The sequence below is a fragment of the Tamandua tetradactyla genome, chromosome 19 (assembly GCF_023851605.1).
Source record: "Tamandua tetradactyla isolate mTamTet1 chromosome 19, mTamTet1.pri, whole genome shotgun sequence".
Taxonomy (NCBI): Eukaryota; Metazoa; Chordata; class Mammalia; order Pilosa; family Myrmecophagidae; genus Tamandua; species Tamandua tetradactyla.
The window spans coordinates 53,885,649-53,901,303 of NC_135345.1; the positions used below are offsets into that span (position 1 = coordinate 53,885,649).

At 40.8% G+C, this 15,655-nt stretch overlaps 1 protein-coding gene across 1 annotated transcript in view; it reads right to left on the minus strand.

The window, feature by feature from the left end:
- Positions 1–15,408, minus strand: part of LNX1 (ligand of numb-protein X 1) — a 219,026-nt gene extending 203,618 nt beyond the window's left edge. Inside the window, exon 1 of the mRNA XM_077136861.1 lies at positions 14,992–15,408. The gene's annotated coding sequence lies outside the window, so the exon portion shown is untranslated. The remainder of the gene's footprint in view (positions 1–14,991) is intronic.
- Between the last annotated feature and the right edge of the window lie 247 nt (positions 15,409–15,655).

Here is a 15,655-nt window from a genome sequence, read left to right on the forward strand (position 1 = left end):
ATGTTATATTTATATTTTATATAAATTATATTTAAAAAGTTTTTTTAAAAAAACTACAGATTATAGAAACCACCAAATTATCAGTTGTACAGCTTTGCTCTAATATTTCTCTAAAAGTATATGTGGCCAGCTATAGGTCAGAGCTCCATTGTAACAAGGAAAGACTTTAAAGAAAAGGCAAGACAAATATATATAGAGTATTTTATATGATAATTAACATAATTCTGGCAAATGTATAAAAGTGAAACAGAACAAAAGTTCTGCTATGACTGTTAGTATAAAACAACTACCTAATGTTTATATTTCTAAAGTAGCTTCATTTAAAACTGCTTATAAAAATTAAAGTTCAAATCATAAGCTTTATTATCTTTAAATTCTGAAATGCTTTACTCTTTGTATAGCCTAGTGGTTCCCTGGAACTCTAAATGTCTGTGTGACACCTGAAACTCAAATTTAGTTCTCCAGCCATGAAAGTTAGCATGGGTCCATACAGCAAGTGTTAAAAAAAAAAATTTAAAAGATCCAGCTCTGATTAAAGGTGGGTTGAAACGCATCTGGTTAAAAGTAAAGTAAATAAATATACAAGGTGAAGAACATTGTATTTTAAAGCTTTAACCTTTGTGTAAGATAAAAAGAAAAATGTTTATTTTTGTCCAAAATTTGTTTTCTGTGGCACGCTATCTAATTTAATCTGTCTCGTCAGTTATTTTAAACAACCTAATTCAGCTTTATTTGATATAGAACCCAGAACAAAAAATAAAATCTTAATATTCTGTACAAATTAATGTTATGCAATGATGCACTTCAGAATATTTTGGGCAGAAAAGGAAAAAAATGTTTGCAAAGTCTCTTGAGGGACTGGGAAAAATGGAACTATTAAATTTCCCCACTTAGGGAATTCTGGACACTTTCTTAGGCAAGAGGGGCTCCCAATTTAATAGGCCAATACTTCAATTTTAAGGCCTGCTGTTATGAGACATATTTCTGTAATAACAAACTAAAATCTACTTTTGATTAGTGCCTAAGTGTCATCTCAAGAAAATCTCTGCTGTTGCTCAAATGTGGTTTCTCTCTAAGCCAAACTCTGAACTTCCTCCTAATGTGGGACATGATTTCCAGGGGCATAAGCCAGGCCCTGGCATTGTGGGACATAACTGGCCCTGGTAAAATGAGACATAAGTTCCAAGGGTGAACTTGGTCCTGGCATCATGGATTAATTGACCAAAAGGAGGAAAAGAACGAGTTTCAATGGCTAAGAAATTTCAAATCATGTTGAGAGGTCATTCTGGAGCTTACTCTCATACAAGTTTCAGCCAGACATTACAAACTACCACAATATGGCAACCCCCAACCAAAAGTTTTCCTGGAAACCCTGAAAAATATCCTGTGCTCTAAAAATTTTTACTTATTAAGTTTGTTTTTCAGAGACTTGAAACCTCCAGATTGTTCTAATGCCAGAGAAGCTCTGAAACCCAGAGATACCGAAATCTCCAAGAACAACAACTAGTTTCATTGTATCTCTCTTTGCTACTTAATAAAATCACCCCTTTTCAGCTTTGAAGCAGTTAGACAGTTGTTGCCCAGTTATCCTTCAAAATTAAGAGATAATTATCAAAGGAGAGGGAGGAATTGTAACCAAGAAATTAGGATTTATGGGATGATTTTAATTAATGATGATACTCTCCTTTTTGCTTTCTGGGATAATGGAGTGGACAGAGGGGAATACCTGAAATCCCTGAACTATAATTCATCTGCCCTGATCTCTAAAATGATTGTTAAAGCCCAAATACACATTTCTTCTCCACAAACCACATCAGGCATCTTCCTTCTGTCTTTAGTCAATAGAATCTCTTCAACGGACCCTACCAAACCCCCTCTGTCCCTTTCTCTTCCTTTCTTGTTGACCCTAAAATATGGAACACAGAAACTCCCATTGTCATGGTCCACCATGTACCAACTGCTATTCACCTTAGGGACCCACCTCCTTTCCTGTTCACCCCCAGTCCCCTAACCCCAATACCCCCTGATGCCCTCCAAGGAATTGAAACCATTGTTAAATGTCTCCTACCAGCAGGACCCTTAAAACCAACTAATTCTCCTCATAATACCCCCATTTTACCAGTTCAAAAGCTGCTTCAAGACTTATGCATCATTAACCAGGCCTCTCTACCCCATTGTCCCAAATCCTGCATACTCCTATTGCTAATTCCCCTTCTAGCACCCCTTCTCATAATTATACTATTCCTCATTTTGGGGCTCTGTCTATTAAAACTTTTAACCAGCTTTGTTCACAAAAGCATCCAAACAATGACAAATCAAGCTGTTGCGACATGCTACTCCTCCGGCAAAAACACCAGCCACTGCCCTGTGACGAAATGTGGGGACAGCTCTACACTTTGCACCAGCCCACAGCAGATTCAGAAAACAGACCTTCACCCTTCAGCATCCCAAGAGAATTGAAAGCTAAAGGCTGGAAGGTTAGACAGAACCCCTTCCCACATGATGTGACCAACCCCTAGCAAATATTCCAAGAAGCTTTCACCACCCATGATGTCCAGGAAATCCAACAAGCCCACCCCAGGCCATGCCTTTTTGCCCTCCGGTAGCTGTAATGATGCCATGAGCTCCCTTTACCCAATATCTGCTGTCCTGCAGTTGCAACCCGGCATGGCTATGGTGGCGTTTACAGTTTCAGCTCGACAATAAAAAGCTGTCAACTCCCCACTTAGCCCTCCACTTCTAAACCAACCAATGAAAACCTGCCAACTTCCCACTCCCAAGCTAGACAAAGAAAATCCACCCCCCTTCCCTATTTCCCATCAACCATCCTGTATAACCTACACCCCTTCCTCTGCTCAGTGTGCCGCCATCTTAGGCTTCAGCCCGTCTGTGCATAGCCTTGCAGAAAACTCCTTTGATTGAGCTTTGGTCTCTTCCCCTCTCTCTTGGTAAAAAACCTGTCATATGACATTGGAGTTCATGTCAAAATTCTAAACTTGAAAGCAGTGTGCAAACTGGTCCAAAGAGCTCTTAAGCCAACTGGCCTCTGGCCACCTTGTGATAACTGGCTAGAACCAGTTTGACCCTAAAGTCATATCTGGCATGATTATCCTTTAATACTTTAGGCTTGAGGTTAAATGAATGATACTGAGATGACTTGGAGAAAGGGCTACTTACCAGAAATACACAGCTTCCCCATAATGGTGATGATAGGGAACCAGTCATGTTTCTTGGGTCTGTCTGGAGGGACCCTTTTGTTCCACCTGTCTGCAAGCTAAGTGGATGTAAGCAGCCTCCAGAGGCACTGATCAGCTTGTGGAACCTAAAGTTTCCTTGCTCTGGTTAGAGTGTTAGGCTTTCCTGCTTAGTTTGAGGCCAGAGTGCTGCTGACTGTCAGAAGGTTTGCTCCAAATAAAGAATTCCAAGACCTCCCAGCCATGCCCATGGAAGCATCTGTGTATGCTTCATCTCTGTGGAACTTAAAACTTCCCTCACTTCCGGGCATATCTAGTGCAGAATCTCTCCATGGGGGCACTTTTGTCCCCTCCCCAGGCCCTCCCACAAGGGGACATTTGACATTGTCTAGACTCATTTTTGGGTGTCACAACTTGGGACATGATGCTACTAGAAGCTAGTGGGTAGAAACCGGGGATGCTGCTAATATCCTACAATTTACAGGAAAGCCCCCCAACAAAAAATTATCTGACCCCAAGTGCCAATAATGCCAAGGTTGAGAAATCTCGTTATTGTATAATTTTATCTGGTTTCAACCAGAATAGGCAGAGATTGTGAACAATGTAGATTCTAAGAAAAGCAGTTCTTTGTTATTAATCAGACAAATGCCACAGTATGGATACAAAGAGTGGGTCAGAAAGCTCACAAGGACATGTAGAAATGGTTGCTCAAGACCTCTTCCCCCTCATTTCCCCTTCTCAAGTCCCTCCTCCCTCCTGCTAGAAACTCTGGTTCATGAGACCTGGTTTCAAATCCAGGTCCTACTGCTTATTCTTTGGTGACTTTGGGCAAGTTATTTCATCTCTTTAAACCTCAGCTTCTGTGCCTGAAAAAAATGGAGATAATAGTATTTTTCAGAATTTGAGAATTAAACAAGATAAGCCAAATCATACAAAGAGCTTGACAGTACCTGACACATGGCAGAACTCAGCTAGTGAAAATGATTATTATTATTCCATGAATTAAGGACCTACCGAACACAAAGCACTGGGGCAAAGTGTATTTCCTAGCATTCAGCATTAGCTGGTGATGAATTTTTATACTCTACAATGAAATTTTCTCTAAAAATCTTAAAAACTACCCCCAACCCCAAATCCTGTGGGTAGATTGAACTTACCATGTTCTGTAGTGCATTTTAGTGATAAAAGCAATAAATGAAAAGTAATTTAAGTTGAAAGTATGTAGTATATATATTGAAGTATTTAATATACACATGCCAATATATGTCTATAAATTTGTTTATAGTCCATGATAAGAAATTTAGACAATTGTCAGAAAATACAGCTGGGTACCTGGTAGCAAATCCCTGGGAACTCCTGGGCTGTACCACTCCAGAACCAAACAGGACTCCATGTCAAGTGACTTGGATAGTATCTCAGGTAAGGTAGGTTAGCTGAGCACCAGAAGGGCCTTTTGGCCAGAGATAGCCAAGCAGAGATGGCGAGGCTTGTGCCAGGGCAAGCTCAGGGCATTTTTGGAAGGTCATTGTGACAAATCCAGAGAACCAGTTCTGTGAGGTTGGCTCAAAGGGCATATTTACTCAGAGTCACAGAGTGGTGAGGTGAGGCACTGGAGGAAGTTTGAGTAAGGTCAAAATACGCTTCTCAGTTTTCAAAAAAGGGAGGGAGAAGTAATGCTTTGGTTCTGGCTTTCAGACAACACCTTGTTTCTTGCCAACAGCAGGAAAGAGAACCCACAAAATCTTCAGAGAGCCAAAAGATAATCCAGATAATAAGGGATCAGCCAGGCAGTATCTGGGCCAAAAAATAAGGTAAGAAAATTAGCCTTAACTATATTTTTTCTTGTGTATTTTCTTCTGGGGCAGATGACACATTTGAAAGCATGGATATACTCTGAAGCTGTGACACACAATAGTACTATGACAAACTAAGAATCCAGGAGAAGTGATCCCCAGGAACATTCCAGAAGACAGCCTACATTTCCCAGTCCCTGGTCACCAACTCAGGAGTGTAGCAGAGTCTCTTGTGCGTAGAATGAAAAAAGGGATTTAGGAATTTCCTTCCCTTGGGTGGGTATACCCCCTCATCAGAGTCAGTATACAACCATTGCTGTTTCCCACTGGGCTGTTCCAGAAAAGAGAAGGGGGATTTATCCACTTAAAAATGGAAAGGTCAAGAGACACAGAATTGCCTTTTAATAAAAGGAGTGGTTCAACTGAGGCACAATTTTACATTATCACAAAGAACCTCTAATTATAATCTTTACCTTCTTTCTGTGTAACCAGCAGAGAGCAGATAGATTTATAGAAGGAAAATAGTTTGAACGATAGAAGCTCTGTCCATTCTTCTTACTACTCTGTGAATTGAGATCAGCAGGAGCAATGGGTCTGCGTTGCATTATCCTGGCCTCTCACAAAGCAACCATCACCAAGTTTAGTTTACATGAGAGATGCCCTCATCTCTTATCTATGGGCTCTAGGTAAAAAATGATGGGCATTAAAAAAAAAATCTCTAGTGCTTAATTAAGTATTTCAATAAAGGTTCTTGGAATGAAGGTCTGAAACAATGGGAATTCCCAAACTACATTTGTTGTGTATATATTGGTGAGGATCACTGTTTCACTCAGTGTTCCCTTTATAAAGACCAGCAAGGTCAATTTAGGTTTCAGGTTCAGATGAGGAAAGCTTTGTGCCTCTTAAGGAATGTTTTTTTGTTTGTTTTTTTTTCTAATTTTTATTTTATTTTATTTTTTATGGGGAGTGGTTTTAATTCTTCCTTTCTGAAATGAGGATGGTGTCACTGAGCATATCTCCCTTTTGTTGTGGTTGCCAGGAAGCTCAAAGTTAAATCTGAAGCCCAACTATATTAACCACAATGCTTCTGTGGCATCTATACTTCATTCTCATTTTCTCTGGTTTTGTCATCCTATTCTTATTTATATTTCCCCTGTTTCTTATTTAAGTTCTTGTTTACATCTCTTGTTATACTACTGCAGAGCTCACAAGCTCAAATGCCTCTAATAGCCAGGCCTGAAGTGAGGGGGTAACATTGTCCCCTACCCCATTGTCACTCTCTATTCCCCAACCCTGCTTTATTGATAGCACGTATTTCTCCATCTACTGGGCTGTTGCCCATCTCCCCTCTTCTGTATCCCTAGAATCCAGAACAGTTCCTGTCAGAGGACTGTCACCCAATCCACATTTGTTGAGTGAGTGAATGAGGGAATGAATGTGAGAATAGGGTTTTTGTGTGAAATCTCCCAATTGTTAGATGTTGGTGGCTAAAATAAAAATTGAATAACACTGTGTTGACCAGAAACTGGCCATATAGTTTGTGACCACTGTTCTACTTTCCATGTTCCAGTTGCAGCCACCACACTTTCCCTGTGTAATGAAAGAGTATACACATAAATACAAATGCACATCTGTTTTATAGTTTAGAAAAATCACTCACTATTCTTTCTTTATTGTTCCAATTTTACAGATGAGTAAATTAAGACCCCCATGGAGATGAAGTGAACTTGTGTGTTCAGAAGTAGAGGAAGCTGTAAAATGCAGGAACTGCCCGGCAGCCAGCACTGGCCTCCTGGGCAGGTAGTCAGGAAGGAGGGCGGAAAGGCCCTCCATGCTTCATTTCCTCTCTTCTTCCCGTGCCAGAACCTGAGGTTATGTGGACGCTTCACCTGATGCAGGTTTTGACCCTGAATTTTGCCTCTTGCTGGGTCTATTTCTATACTGTCTGGTGCATGCCAATGAACATGCCTCTTGAAAGCCTCTCACATACCACCTGCGGCGCACCTGCCATCTGTGAAGAACCACACACTTGAAAGGTTTTAGTAGCACAAAAAAGTAATAATATTTGGGTATTATGTAATGGAGACAGAGTTTCTGTTTGGGGTGGTGAAAAAAATTACTTTAATGGATGGTGTTGATGGTCGCACAATGTTGTAGATATAACTAATGCCACTGAATTGTGTAACTAAACATGGTTAAAGTGGCAAATTTTATGTTACCACAATAAAGATAATTGAGCAATTAAACATAATGCCATTGCATTTCTTTGTTACATTTCTGTATCTTCAATATGATATTAGTCTTATTTCTTTTAGGAAGTAATTTCCTTATACTGTTGGTAGAGTTACAGGTTCTTTACAATTTAGCAGAGAATGTTTCAGCCAATCTTTGAGACAATCTTTGAGAGCTTGACCAAGCTCTGAGCTTATTTTCTCATTTATTTGTTTTCCTAGGCTAGAGTCTTAAAATAAAATTCAAGTGCTGAAATTTAGTTTTCTAGCATTTCTAGGAAACTCTGAGATGTGGAGATTTTCTGTATAAGTCATAGACCTTTTTTCCCTTCCACAATTCTGTTAACCATTTTCCCCAGAATCAGTGGCCCAACATGTTGAGGAATAAAAGCCGGACTTTGTGGCCATTGCTGAGCTTCCATTTTTTATTTCTCTGGCTGTAAGAGGATGTGGCTGTAGGGCAGAGAGGGGACTTCATCGAGGAGCAGCCAACTTCTGTTTCAAACAGTCTCTTAGAACAGCCTCAAGACCTTCCCCCACCTTCCACTCTGCTCACACAGCCAGGAGACAGAATTTTCTAGAGATCACTGAATTTCAAGATGATCTTCTTTGGCTCTGGTGTTGGAGATTGGTTTGGATCTGGATTTCTCAGGACAGTCGTGGCAATTGTTTGTGACCTGGAACCCCATGAGTTAGGAGTGGCACACAAAGGCCACTCCTAACTGGTCATGGTGGGATGGAAACCAATAGAAGAAAGAGGGTCTCCTCAGGGTACAGGGCAATGTAAGGACCTTTAGAAACCGAAACAATGAAGGGATTGTGGTGCTTATCATCTTCATTCCCAAATCAGAAGAAATCAGCATTAAGCCAAAAAATCCACTTACAGAAATCCAAGTTCTGATTTTTCTCAAGATAATTACTTCTGAACTTCTTTTGAAATGCTAATTTTTTTTTTTAGTTTTAATTTCTCTCTATTCTAACTGATGTTTATGTTTTTTTGGTGCTTTCGCTTTGCTAGTGCTCTAGCCCCCTCTCCCATTTATTTAATGCAATTCTATTGATAATATAATATATATTTACATTCCTTATAATCATACAAAGTGTACAATCAGTGGTTTACAGTATCATCATATAGTTGTGCATTCATCATCAAAATTGATATTTGAACATTTTAATTACTTCAAAACAATTAAAATAAGAATAAAATGAACGTAAAAAAGAACACCCAAAACATCCCATATTCCCATCACCCCCCATTATTTATTTCTCTCTTGTCTTTATTTTCCTACTCATCTGTCCATACGCTGGATAAAGGGAGCATCAGTCACTTATTCAAGGTTTTCATAATCACACGGTCACACTTTGAAAGCTATATAGTTATACAATCATCCTCAAGAATTAAGCCTGTTGGATTACAGTGAACAGTTTTAGGTATTTCCCTCTAGCTACTCCAGTACACCAAAAACTGAAAAAGGATATCTATGTAATACATAAGAATAACCTCCACAATAACCTCTCCACTCTATTTGAAATCTCTCAGCCATTGAAACTTTACTTTGTTTCATTCCTTTCCTCCTTCTGGTCAAGAAGTCTTTCTCAGTCCCATGATGTCAGGAGCTCATCCTGGGAATCATGTCCCATGTTGCCAGGGAGATTTACACCCCTGGAAGTCATGTCCCACAGAGGAGGGAGAGCCTGTGAGTTCACCTGTGGAGTTGGCTTAGAGAGAGAGGCCACATCTGAGCCACAAAAGGGACTGTCTGGGGGCAACTTTTAGGCATAATTATAAGTGGACTTGGCTTCTTCTCTGCAGGAATAAGTTTCATGAGAGTAAGCTCAAAGACTGAAGGCCTGGCCCATCAACTTGGCAGTCCCCAGTGCTTACGAAAACATCAGGTCTTTCTTAGGTTTAATGTTTCCACCTTTTCCCCAGTCCCTCAAGGGAACTTTGCAAACACTTTTTATATCTTCTGTCCAGATTACTCTGAGATGTGTTGGGGCAACACACTAACCTGTACAAACCTACAAGATCTAACTCTTTATTCAAGCTTCTATGTAATTATGGTGTTCAAATAAGCTGAACATAGAAGCCTAGCCCCTTTTTCGATTGGCCTATTAAGAAATAATAATGACACCTAGTGTTTATTATATCCTTATCTTATGCTATGCATTTTTCTGTGCACTATAAAGGAACCAGTGTAATCATCCTAGGGGGTAAATATTATAATCTCCAGTTTACAGACAAGGAAGCTGAGGGACAGAGAAGTAACTTGCCTAAGACCACATACTTAAGACATGGCAGAGACAAAATTTGAACCCAGAAAATCTGTCTCAAGAATCTCTTAACATCAAAAACCTTGCCCTATTGGCACAGCATGTGTAGCCCATCTTGACCAGCCTCACCTGTCTTTCACCTTTGCTTGCCTTTTTAGGCTTTCCCCTTGCCTCCAGCCCTGGCACCAACTACACTGAGTTAGCTTCCAAAATTCGCCACTCTTTTCACCCTTATGGGCTTTTATATACTCCCTTGGCCTGGCTTCCAACTCTTCTTGGCCCTATTAATCCCTCCCCATTCAAGATTCCCCTCAGCATCTACTTTCTGAGGAGCCTTCCCTGACCATTCCACTAGGGTTAGGTGCCCTCACATATGGGCTGTTAAAACAGCTGTCATTGCCCTTGCCACATGGAACTGTAACTGTTTGCCTCTTTGTCTGCTTCCGTAGACCAAGAAATCCTTGCGGTCAGAGACCAAGGTCTTAAATTTCTATGTTCTCCAGATCACCATTAGTCACAATTGTCAAAATATAGAAGCAACCCAAATGTCCATCAACTGATGAATGCATAAATAAACTGTGATATAAACATACAGTGGGGTAATATTCAGCCATAAAAAAGGAATGAAGTTCTGATACATGTGACAACATGGATGAACCTTCATGACATCACAGTGAGTGAAATAAACCAGACACAAAAGGATAAATATTGTATGACGTCACTGATATGAAATAATTAGAATAAGGAAACTCAAAGAGTTAGACTCTAGAATATAGATTACTAGAGGATGGGGTAGGGGCAGGGAATGAGGAGTTAATGCTTAAATTATACAGAGTTTCTGTTTGGGTTGACCATAAGTTTTGGTGATAGTAGTACAGCATTGTGAACATAATTAACAACACTGAGATATATTTAAATGCAATTAAAAGGGAAAATTTTAGATTGTTTATATGTCACTAGAATAAAATTTGTAAAAAATAATATAGGATTGTACAATGCAAAGAATAAATCCCATTCTAAACAATAGACTGTAGTTAATAGTACAGTTACAAAAATATTCTTTCATGATTTGTAACAAGTGTGCACCCTAATGCAAAGTGCTAGTAATAGGGTGGTTTATGAGAACCCTGTATTCATGTTTGATTTTTCATACATATACAACTTCTCTAATTAAAAAAAGTTTCTTTATTCTGAAACCAGTCCAGTACATGGTACATAGTAAGGGTTTCGTACATGTTTTTGAATAAATGACTGAGGGAGAACTTTGACTAAAAACACGGGCAAAGTGTAAAAATAAGCAGCAATTGCCCTGATAGTAATTTTCACCCCGGAAATGTTAGTACCCTGAGCAGCTCATGTCCACGAAGATTAGAGCAGTATCAAATGTAATACAATAAATGGATTGAACCCCACCCATTTAGGCCCAGGTACAGGGTTTTCCTGCCCCATCCATATAGAGTAGACAGCTCTGCTCTCCAACAAATCAAAGATAGCGATAGCACACCTACACGAATGCCCACCAAGAGTCATGGAGTAACACTTGAGTTTCTAAAAATGTCAACATTGGAATCACGTCCTCTTTCCCTACCTCTTCTCTTTCCCTTCCCTTCCTAAATAATTCACCCCTTAAAGCCATTACGTGGGGCCCACCAAGGTAGGCATCCTTGTGAGAGGGGTGGGTAGGTGGGAGGAGTTGGAGAGGATTTAGGACCAAAGCAGAGTGAGGACAGCTTCTGTGTAAGAGGCTGCCAGCTGCCCAGTTCAGAAGTCTGAGACCCAGCGGGGTGAGGAAGACATCCATGTGGGGAGTTGGGTGGGACCAGGCACGGCAAGGCAGAGCCTGATAGATGGAGGAAGGCATCCCTGTGCAGAGGCAGCCTGCGTGCAGCTTCGGAATTCAAGCAGGATGAGGAGGGCTTCTACGTGGGGAAGTGGACAGCAGTGGTGATGGTGGGTGTTTATATCCAGAGGGTTGATCCAACAAGCCGGTATATAAAGAATGATGGACACAGGTTTCTCAGTGTCAGAGAGGGGAGTCACAAATATGGAAAGAGGAGAAATCTAGTATGAACCTTGTTGGTGTTGGATTAGAATTGGAAGCGCCAGTGTGAATTTATGGTTATCAATTTACAGAGATCAATATGGAAGTAAATGTAGATGTGTGTCTGCACACACACACACACACACACACACACACACACACACAGTGCACACTCACGCATGTCCTAGTTCTGTCCATTGAGAGGTCCTGGGTGCAGCAACACCTCAATTAGCAGTGAGTACATCTAACACCCAGATCTTGGCTTCTAAAAAATTATCCACTAAAAGGAATAAGAGTTCTTTATGGTTGATTCTAAATCTAGAACATCTCATTGTACCAGGAATTAAGGAAGTTCTCAAAGAATGATGGGAACATGCCAAAAGGACACAGAAGCCAGCTTGAAGGGGCACCCACTGGCCAAATCTGGGACAGAGTATCAAAATAAATAATGATAGTAACAGATTATAATCCACTGAATTAAAAAAAAGAATCCATGAGTTTATACTGATATAAATTAATCAATGAATACCTTGAAATTTTGATTGGGAATGAGAGATTTACATAATTTCAAACCGCTTTTCTATAGAACACCTATTAATCGCACAATGTAACTTTACTGTGGAGAATTGTAGCAGATACCACCTTAATCAAGTGAGCTAAGTGAAATTTGATTCCTCAAATTTCTCATTGCTACCTGACAGGATGCAATGAGAAGAACATAGCATCTTTTCTGTGATATTCTTGTCAAGGTTGCATTACTTGAATCTAAGCCTGAAGAAATTCAGACAAACCCAAACTGGAGGACATTCCACGAAACTGTAGTCTTCAAAAGTGTCAAGGTCATGAAAGTGGAGGAGAGAATAGTATGGAGAAATTGTTCCATACCAGAGCAGACTAAAGGGACATGACAACTAAATGCAACACTTGGCTCAGAAATGTGCTCTTTGGCCATACAGGATAGTTGGGACAATTAGAAACAACTTGAATTGGCCTGATGACTAGATGACAGTTGATGAAAATGTACTGGGTTCTGTGAGTGGATAGTAATAATGTATCAGTGTTAATTTCCTGATTTTGATGGGTATAATGTGGTTATGGAGGAGAATGTCCTTGTTAATAGAAAATGCACACAAAGTGTTGGGGGATAATGTGGCATCTCATTGATAGCTAACTCTCAAATGGTTCAGGAAAAAGATAGTGCAAAAGTTCTATTACCATACTTTTCACTGTACTGTACTTGCAACTTTTGTATAAGCTTGTGATATTTTCCAAAAAAAAAAAAATCTATATAGCAACATCTGGTCTATAGATCTACAGCTATAGTTATATTTACATCTACATTGATGTGTCTATATCTATATCCATTGTAATGAATATGCTAAGTCAGGAAGTATAATGCTTCCCATACTTGGCAGGTCACAGGTACTCAGAGGCTGCTTTGGGTGGAGAAAGCTTGGGGCAGTTGCCCTAAAGGCAGAATCCAGGTTTATCTGCTGCCTGCGGCTGCTCTGCCAAGGCAAGAGAGGTAGGTAATCTTCATCTCTCTCATTTAGTAAAGAGTGGACAGATTCCTGAACAATGGAAAGAAAGAGGATGCTGTACCTGCAGAGATGATCACACAGTCCATCTAACTTATCTGACAATGGGCTCATCTGCTAGAACCAAGACATGGAAACACTTGAGGTCTCCTTTGTCCTCTTAGAATAGTCTGTGAGATAAATAACTGAGGGGCAGTTCTTCGGTGTTCACCTGTAATCTGGATTGTGAGGGGAGACCATGTTCATTTGAGACTTGGTCTAAAGTATCATTAAGAAAAACCACTGCCAGTTAGGCACCTTGTAAGGCTTGGAACCTGGGATACATCTTCTATGTGTTCTGTTTCTAATCATCACAATGGTTCTTCAAGTTAAGTATCATCCCCATTTTATAGATGAGGAAATAGAGGCTCAGGGACGTTTAATAACTTGGTCATGTTATGCATCTAGGAGGAGATCATGCTGGGATTAGAAAACCAATCTGCAGAGCTCTTTTTACAGTTCTATGCCACCTCTCTACACACAGGCCCTCTGCTGTGTAGCCTTCTTCCACTTCACCCAGAATCCAACTCCCACACACTGAGCAGATCCTGACTCCGAGATTCCAGAGCATTTGTCACAGAGCACACAGTTAATTGTGTATAGCTAACTCACAAAAGTTTGATGAAATCGAGGACAGGAACCCCCTATCTGTATTCCCAGGCAGATGGTAATCATTTCCTGAAGAGCATTTACTGAGCACTTATTATGTGCCAGCAAACCTTCATAGCATTATCTCATTTAAACCTTAATACAATTCTATAAGGTAGGCATTCCCATTATTCTCATTTTACATGTCAGTAAACTGGGGCCAGAGGGATGAATTAAGTTACCCCAGAATGCAGTACTAGTAGGAGATGGAACCAGGATTCAAGGCCAGACAATGTAATCCCCCAGGCCAGGCTTCACCCCTCTGCCCTACTGCCACCGTCTTGCTGTAAATGTTTTCTGGTTGAGATATATTTCAGGAACTCTGCTGATCTGAAATGCTCTCCCCACAGAGCAAGCTTTCACCGTATGCAAAGCCCATGTGTGAAGCTCACCTCCCCAGGAGACTATTCTCACACACAACCTCTGCCTCTGGCTCCCTGGGCATAGAGCTGGCACCACATCCTGACATGTGACCCAGAGTTGGTTCCAGGGGACATAGTCTATCAGCATTTGTTGAACTGTCTTCAATTCCCAAGAATGGAAGTAAACAGGAATCAATAACAAGGGGGTATATTGCACTGAATGCTGTCACTATCTATTTCAGGATTTTCCAGGAGCGTCCCAATTTCTAAAATCCATTTTCTCATCAGACTATTTGTCAGAATATGTTCCAGAGAATGTCGCCTGGTGTTTGTTTAGAAAACACAGTCAATATTCTACTGAAAAGAGGCAGGAATGGGGGCAGGAGTTGCTGCCAGTGACCACCTACCTATGTGCCCTTGGGAAAGTCACAATTTCCCTGGAGCTAAATTTCTCCACGGGTGAAAATGCAAAGACAATACCTGCTCCTACCACAGAAATGAAACAAAACATTTGTGTGAATAGGGATAAAGTATAATGCTACCTAAAATCCAATTACCATGAAAAGAATTGCTGATGTTTACCCTGGCTTGCATGGCAAGTGTTTTTCATTGCTGAGAATAAAGGAAGAAAGAGGTTTATATGAGGAGCAGTGAGGAAAGAAAAAAAAATGGATGTAAGAAAAGCAAATGTCCTGGGGCCTTTCTAGGTCTTGAAAAAGACATAGCTAGATACTTCTGCCTCTGTAAGAACTTGATTGTATGTGTGTGTTTGTCTCAGGTAAAGGCAGATGTCAGAGACTAGGGTGTCAGGGGCAGTTTTCCCAAACTGTGGGGGGTCCTGGCAGGTGGAGAAACTAGGCAGGCATCTTACCTTTGCTTCGTTGTGGATCAGTCCCCAGTTGTGTGAAGGCTCAGGTGACAGTCCGTTTGGAAACTCAGCTTTTCTGCACAGAAACATTTTCTTTCTTTTTCCTGGGTCTTGTCTCCCAGACGCACATGCAGACCATCCACCTGTCTACACTCAGGAGTAAATCAGCGCACCGCCTGCCCTTTCTGTGAGGCTTTGAGCAGAGCAGACCCATAAACCCCGAGAGCAGCCAGTGGGGAGCCGTGTGGGAGAGCCGTACCCATCCCCCACCCCTCACCTCTGAACAGCCACTCATTATCGTTAGTGACATATCTGCCCTGTTTTGAATGGGGCTGAGGCTCCTTGGAACTTCCTTCTGCTCACGCCAAAAATCGGGATCCTTTTGTTCACCTTTAGGGCTGCCAAGTCAGGCCTACCGCACCCTTGGTTGTTGTTTTCCTGCAGGCATTGGGAAAATGAGCTTGGAGCCAGGAAAGGGAAATCAACAAGGAAACAAACACAGCGTCACTGCACCTTCAGGTCATCATTAGGCCTGGGACATCCTCCTGCTTGGGACTAGTTGCTAAAGAGACAGGGGCTTAGTAGCTCCTGGACTGGTCTCAGAATCCTGAGCATCTTTTTGTTTTCAAATGTACAAAGAAACACGCTAAATTACCTACATTAGACA